The 7541-nt window shown below is 37.5% G+C and overlaps 1 long non-coding RNA gene across 1 annotated transcript; it reads left to right on the top strand.

Moving 5' to 3' along the window:
• Positions 1 to 266: 266 nt before the first annotated feature.
• LOC147758086 (uncharacterized) lies at positions 267 to 7535 on the top strand. The gene is made up of 3 exons (XR_015321066.1): positions 267 to 824; positions 2344 to 4729; positions 5764 to 7535. It is a non-coding gene; the product is annotated as an uncharacterized LOC147758086 (long non-coding RNA).
• The last annotated feature ends 6 nt before the right edge of the window (positions 7536 to 7541 follow it).

The following is a 7541-nucleotide window of genomic DNA, read 5'->3' as shown; positions in this document are numbered from 1 at the left end:
CTTGGCGAAAATTCATATCGACGGATCTACCGGAGCCCCGAGCAGTTGACATTCACGATTCGCTTTTGTCTTCTGACAAATGGCAAAACTGCGAACATGCTCCCTTATCTTCACCCCGCTACGAGAAGTCACGGGACGTCAATCGGTAAGTGATCTCTCTTAAGCCCGTATGGCCTTGGGGACAAAAAGCAAACACCGTCAGCTTCGTCGATCGTGCAGAACATCGCTTGAGGACCCTGCGGGCCTAGACGACACAGCGTGACTATCCGTAGCATAAATCGGCTGGCCCTTCCATCTTTTGCTGTCGGTGACTCTGCAATCCAGAGCCAATGCTGACTTCCTCCTTATCACCCCTTTCGGCGTTTTGCTCTCGCATTGGAGACCCTGAAAATATTATATTAATAAAAAATATCATAGTAATGTTTTGGCTGTCACATTCAGCACATACTGTAGCACAGCACCTTATCCATTGTTCACAACACAAAACTGGCGCGGCCTCGTGGGCCTTTTGAGTGGATAATTAACCTGAAAATAGCCCAATTCATGACACTGAAAACATATTGCGTTTGTGCGATAACTCATGGGAATATGTTGGTGAAAAGTAGTTTCGCTGTATCCTGCGCCGCCCGTGAATAAAAAACCGGACGCCTGAATCAGGGCACCGTAAAAAAACGTTAGCTGCCGCAACAAAAGCTGTAGAAGGAATCGGCTTATACTGTATAAAAGGGCTCCGGTTTAGGAAAACAACCAATAGTCGGTCGGTCGGCCTAGGAAGACCAACCTATAATCGTTGCCAGCAAGTCAGCTCTTTTAGCTTCATAAAGGTGAGGAACGTCTTTTTTATCATTTTATCGGCTTGAAAAACTTCCGCTGAATCGACCTCCCAGAGAATGCGTTTGTTTAATTTCTGTTTAAAAATTTCGTTATGTCCACTTCGGGTACGACCTTTAGATCATGCCGTACCGAATCACGTGGGTACGGCCTCACATTTTATAGAATTTAATCTTATGGCCAAAAGTGTCATTTTCGAATAAACCTGCTGTCGTCAAAGCTTCGGCTCTATCAACTTACTGCAGATTGTCGTATTTTTTTGGACGCTACACCTCCTATCAAATTTGCAGCAGTGACACTATTCGACCGCACGCAACTAATGACTCACTGGCCGGCTAAAGAGTATTATTACATACAAGCGGCCGGGACTGTTTAAATATTTGAGTTCAAACCTATGGCAATGCACAATAATTAATTGTTTTTACAAATTGTGTCTAAATTCAATGAAGTCTTTTCATTTACTCCAGTTACACCACAACAAAATTCAGCTACAGAAAACATAAGAATGTTTACATGCATATATCGTTACTGTATATGACGCAAAATTATTTTTTCTGTTTGCACATTGCGTTTTAGGCAACTAAGAAATAACTGTTGATTCATTATAATTTTTGTTTTCATTTTACTACGTTTACTACGTGTATAGTGCTTAAAAACCACAATCTAAGCCCGGCTATGAGCTTTTTAAAATCTTATGTAGCAAAATTATGGAAGAAAAAAGTTCATTACCTTTTATCTATTCTCGAAAAAAGTACCTAAAACTGTCCGAATAATGAACTGTAAACGGCCGATCTGACAGTTAAGACAAATCTTGTCACTTTTTATTTATTACCGCATGTGACAATTCTTTTTTGATACTCAAATCAAGCTAAGTATACAGAACCGCACTAGTGGAGCATCGCTTATTATTTGTCCTTCATGCCAGCTTAACACTCATCGGAACTTAATAAGGGTACATGTAGCTTATTTATAGATGACGATTTATAGAAATATATGGTGCAAATTCTACACACTGGTTAAAAATTACCTCCGGAAAACATAGTCTGCGGTAAAAAATTATAAATTATGCGGGTCATCCTTCTATTGTACAATTTCTTTTTTCGCATATTTTATGATTACAGGGTTAGTTAATAGTACTGTGCATAGCTGCTTTTACGTACCCGAAAGTAATGTACTCGTATTAGAGTGCTTTAGTTGTTTTAACGTACGTTTGTCAAAACAAGTGAAGAATTTTTCATGGGAGAAGAATCGAGGTAACCAGCTGCTTTGTAATAAATAGGACTAAGTAGCAAATGACAATGAATGAATTTTCTTCTTCTAGCATCCTCAGAAAGCATTTGTTTAACTTTCATAGTACACGATGTGTACCTAAGGCCGTAGTTCGATGGTGTCCGCCCTGAAGTTCGAATAAAGTAAAATTGCGTGAAATTAATTTATATGCAATAAAGAACTTATTGTCAAACAGAGATAACAGTAACGAATAAACAGAAAAATGTAATTTTTTTCTGTTAGAAGTTTTTCTATTAGAAGAATCGGAAGCGACAATTCCTCAGTAAATCCGGAAGGTGTGACGTGCTGCAAGCCAAAGGTAGACTAAGGAAAAACGTCGATGCTAAAATGAGCAACCGGAAATCAAATATGTAGCCTCTACACGCAGTATGAATAAGCCAATAGAAGGCCATGAAGTGGATAAAAATAGGAAGATGCAGTGAAAGGAAACTTGCTTAAGGGAGGCCGCATCTAGGCTTAACGTAAGAGTTGTTAATTTTAATATGTATGTACTTGTAAATGGATTCTTATACCAAGTCAAAGCTTCGCCTTGAGTCGAAGCTGTTATCATGCTAGGCTATGTGAGAGCAAAAAGTAAACGTTAAGATTTTGTTGTCTAAGTGTTTCGACGTTGGTACTATGGTACACCTTCAGTTTGTCAAACTCCAGATTTTAAATCTGCTTTGCACAGAAAAGACCGGTGAAAGGTTCACGTAGCCCTTAATCACCCGTAGCCCATACCATAAATGCAAAGGCATATCGAGTTTACTAACTATACGTAGTACTACTAGCATCAGGCGGAGATCAAGAAACGAGCAACGAAAAAATTTCAATACCCTAAACTTATCAGTAACTCACAACCTGTCTACGAAATAGAAGTGACCCTTGTACATGGTCAGCAAGTTGTACATATCCTAACAGAAGGTACGACATGCCTTGTGACGTCTACCAAAAGTTACGAGGACCGTTCTTACGGCGTATGGTAATATAATAATTTTTAAATTTTATTCTGGCGCTACTGCTGTATAAGAGCTTGTTGTTTCTAAAATAAACTGCATTCGAGCCGGTAGTAAACGCGTAGTCGCGTCACTTTGGACTAAAGCAAGCTTCTATGATATATTTTAAAATTATAGAATTAAGGTATACTTAAGATGTCATGCAGATTAAACTTTATGCTGATAATGTGGAAATGCAGCATATGCAATTCAATATTTAGTGATTGCACAGATCAATAAAAAGTCATGAAATCCACGATATTTGTGATTATTTATAGTATTTGCAAATGCATGTCCAGTGCCATTTCTTATACGCAGTCTACTTTAATCGGTTTTTACAGAAGTATTAATGCTATGAAATTCAAACGCTTGCAAAAAAACTATCTCCAAGAGAGTATTTGAATTAGTACAGTACTTCACGTTGGAACTTAATCATATTTATTGTTCGTCATAAATTTTCTTTTTTTTTCGAGTCATCGAGAAAAAGTTTAATCAGCTGTTGTGTGAGGCACAATCGAAATATGTTGTACGGTATGTAACACGTAACTACCGTAATCATGGTAAACACTGACTTATAAGGGTTTTACAAATTAGTTAGGTACTTTAAACAGATAAAATTTTAGAGCACTAACATAGCGAAGAGGACAAAGAGTGTAAGACACGTAGTTAGTATTGCGAACTGACATTATAATTTACTTTCAAACATTAGTAATAATTTACTGCACTAAAACGAAAAAAAGAAATATATATATATATATATCAGAAGTATATTATAGTATGAGCGTGTCGAGAAGGGCTTGTATGATATCGAAGGGGTTGCCAACACTCTTAAAAGAAGACCCGAATTATCATAGAGAAAGATGCTGTCATGAATGGATAAAATAATACGTCTATTTATTTTCAGACTCACTAAACTTCCAGATATCATACGCGGTATAAAATTACAAATATATCGTCGTCCACGGTGCCCCGTGTCAATGATTTGCAAGAGTCATAAGCACAAAAAATATATTCGGTACTTGGTTTCGCATCTTTCTGCAACAACCATAATGTAAGCCGATGGCAAACGGGCAACTGTTAGGTATCTGTAAAGTATGCTTAGTGACGCAGACGGGCGCCAGGAAAATTACCACTAATGGCAGTGACGTATAGAAGGCCTCTGCTGTTTTCTAGCGTGTCGACTCTATAGAAGAGCCCAGGCTCGTGATCGGCGATCCTCGTCTCATTTGTGATGATTAATCGACTTAAATGAATGAAGTCATGCGCAATGGTTTCGGGGCGCGTGTCGGCTTGCCACTAAGAGAGAAAGCAGAACACTCCTGTCTCTATCTGATGTTTTAATCGTGTTTGTAATGTTCGTTTGGGTTCATGGCTTACTTAGTGCCCGCTAACAGAATTTAAATAAAAATAATGCATAATTAGACCAGCGTCGTCTAGGCGCTTCTTCAAACGACTATTCCTGGAGAGAATGAAACCATAATGGATAGCATATGACGTTTAGCGGATCCAGCATAATGCTTGAAATAGTTGCTGCTGCAGTATTATACACGACGAATCGAAGCTAATTTGCCTACCGTTCCGATCAAAAGCAATAGCTGGCTTGAACTTGTCCGAGTCTTCAAAATTCTCTTGATGTACGTATAAAATTCAGTTTTATATCTTGATACTAGATATATAATATCTACCGCACCAATATGGTGAAGTTAGTGCTAGAGGGAAGCTGACAATAGTTAAACATAACAAAAAATAACCAAAAAATATATCCTATACTTCTTGATGTCAGTACTAATTCTTTGGAAATACAACAGATTAGGTCATTGACTAGCGTTATCTTCGGTGATAGATGAAGGGTTACATTTTCGCAAATATATTTTATACGTATTCTGTGTGTAGGATATGTTTGATTTAAAATTGTTTTATTTCCGAACACATCCAGTTTTTGGCAGTATATGAAAAGGTGGCATAAGCAGAAGGTTTCGTCGCTTTCAAACGACGAGCCTTGAGAAAGTTAAATAGAGAAATAAACCAAGTTGTGTGGTCGCATTTCGATAATGGTGTAGTGGTATGTAATGCATAGTAAGGCGGGATGTGTTGGCATCGTAGTGATTAACCTTACCAAAATGCGACTCTCAAATATACACACAGTACAAAGCATCCTGCTTGCTGTCAGTACTTAACCGCAATAGGCCAATTTTGAATCTGCCGAACGGTCAAAGGTGTGCTACTCCAATGACTTCTTAAACGTCGTTTGCGTCAATAATTCTTTGTTAAGTTATTTTAATTAAAAATAAATTTTTATAAAGAGACTGGATGCAAAATTTAAGCAGAGCGCTACGCCGTTTGTCTTCTAGATATGTTATTTGCTTGGGATACTGGTGCCTTACTATAAACAAGCAGCGCTTCGTTGCTGAAAGGGGTAGATTACATAGTTATATGGATAACGGATCGTGGTAGAAGCTGCGGAGCATAACGGGCTCGTGAAATCTGTCGAATGACACACGTAATCATTTTTCTGCGTTTACAAGAATAGAAGGTTTGTAAGGGCGCAGTTGAACGCAATTCAGGATCTGGCTTGATGAGGAGTGCGCTGATGAGAATATAAGAATTCCTCGAAGTTAGAGCCTTTAGCGAATAACCTTCGTAATTACCGTTAAGCTTTAAATTTCAGAAATTGCTTGAACCTAGTGGAACTGATCGTCTCGAAAATCTCCACCAACAGACTTCAAGACGAAGAACGTTTGGCTCTGTGCGGGAATGAAAGACGAACGCATTAAGCGGTCAAAATGAGTCGCAGTAGTCTTTATGTGATAATACCTTTGTATATATGGAAATACACAATTCGCTCAAGATGCGGATCTGTTTATATTGAAATAAGTATGAAGTTTTGTGAAGCTGCTGATTTATTATTTTAATTATTCCCAAAATATGTGATATTGTTCCACTTAACATCAAAGTCTCCAGAACACACTGTAAAATGAAAATTTGCACATCATTATCAATTTAATTTTAGAATAAACATACATAGAGCATACAAACTTGTTCTTCGCAAGCATCAAGAGTTTTTAGAGTAAGTGTTTAAGCCAATAACAATGTTTTGTGCAAACTTATGTAACACTAAAGCAGTAGATTTTTTTTTCGCTTCTAATTTTGCTCCACGCCTGCTCCCATGCAGCAGCAGTACATAAAAGGTAATGAAAATGAGCGGATAGCATTTATGCGTAGATTCGCAGTGTGAAGAACAGAATGAAGTGTTAGCAACAATAGTGGTTAAAGCACTTATTGTTTAACTGCATATGAGTGCATCAACGCCCGGCTTGCTTAAGATACTTGACTAAGATTAATGAACACAGCACCAAGGATAGGAGTGTGGCGTATTTAATTTTTTTTCAATTTACCCATTTCATTATAGCTGCACAAAGAATAGTATAAAAATAACTTAATTGCCTGGGTGATCAACGTAGTCTATTAGATCTTAATGAACCATGCTAGTATATATGCCTTTGATGTCTTTTCCTACTGCTCTGATGTCATCTAATCCATATATTTAATTTCCATGTAGTGATTGTGCTAGTCATACGTATTAATATTTTTTTACTTTTGATGAGTTCTAAAGCACTCTAACTTTAGTACAGTATATACTGTAGCCTTCAACAGACCGAGCGTGTATATTTCGCAAAATTGGGTCGTTACCGATTAGAACATCGGCTTTACAATGTGGAACGTCAAAGAAGAAACTAACTGGAATGGTTTAGATGGACTTTAGGCAAGCATACTACTTCCCGAGTGAAATCTCGCTTGGTTTTTCAGTTTTGTAGGTTTTACAGATGCCTGAACAACTACAAGCCTTAGAATTCTCTGTGTGTCTGATATAAATTGTTTTAATTATAAAATAACCAAAAAGCGTAATAGTTAGGAATACTTTGCACTTCACCTTTTTGGCTATCTGACAGTTTAGCCCAGAGCACCATCAGGTTGCCCCAAAAATGGTAAACATATTCTTTTTAGTCCTGTAATTAGATTTTTGAAGTAATAAAAATGCGTAGAAGCGCCATTTTACGTTCCAGTTAGTAAATAGGAATTCGTACTGCAAAACCTACAATACGTTTGCTAAAACTATAAATTAGTGCAGACAATTGTATGGAAATGCATAGAGATTTCTTACATAGTCAAGACAAGAGCACATTTTTGTCTACATAAAAGCATCCGTACTGTTATGACATCAGAAGGCAATATTGCCAACAAAGCAAGATAACGCAAGACAACGGTCCAAAATTGATCAAAACATCTCTAGCTCATTACCATATCCGAAACGTCATATATTCCTCGGTAGGTATCGGTTTATGTTAAGCACAGATATGGAATATAACAATGTAAAAAACGCAGTTCTCATGAAAAACTCAAGATGTCTCATCGTTTCTGACAACAAACCCTGATCTGCTCTCTAAA

Source organism: Varroa destructor, unplaced genomic scaffold (assembly GCF_002443255.2).
Source record: "Varroa destructor unplaced genomic scaffold, Vdes_3.0 BEIS01000002.1, whole genome shotgun sequence".
Classification (NCBI taxonomy): Eukaryota; Metazoa; Arthropoda; class Arachnida; order Mesostigmata; family Varroidae; genus Varroa; species Varroa destructor.
This window is presented reverse-complemented; position numbering and strand designations above follow the sequence as displayed.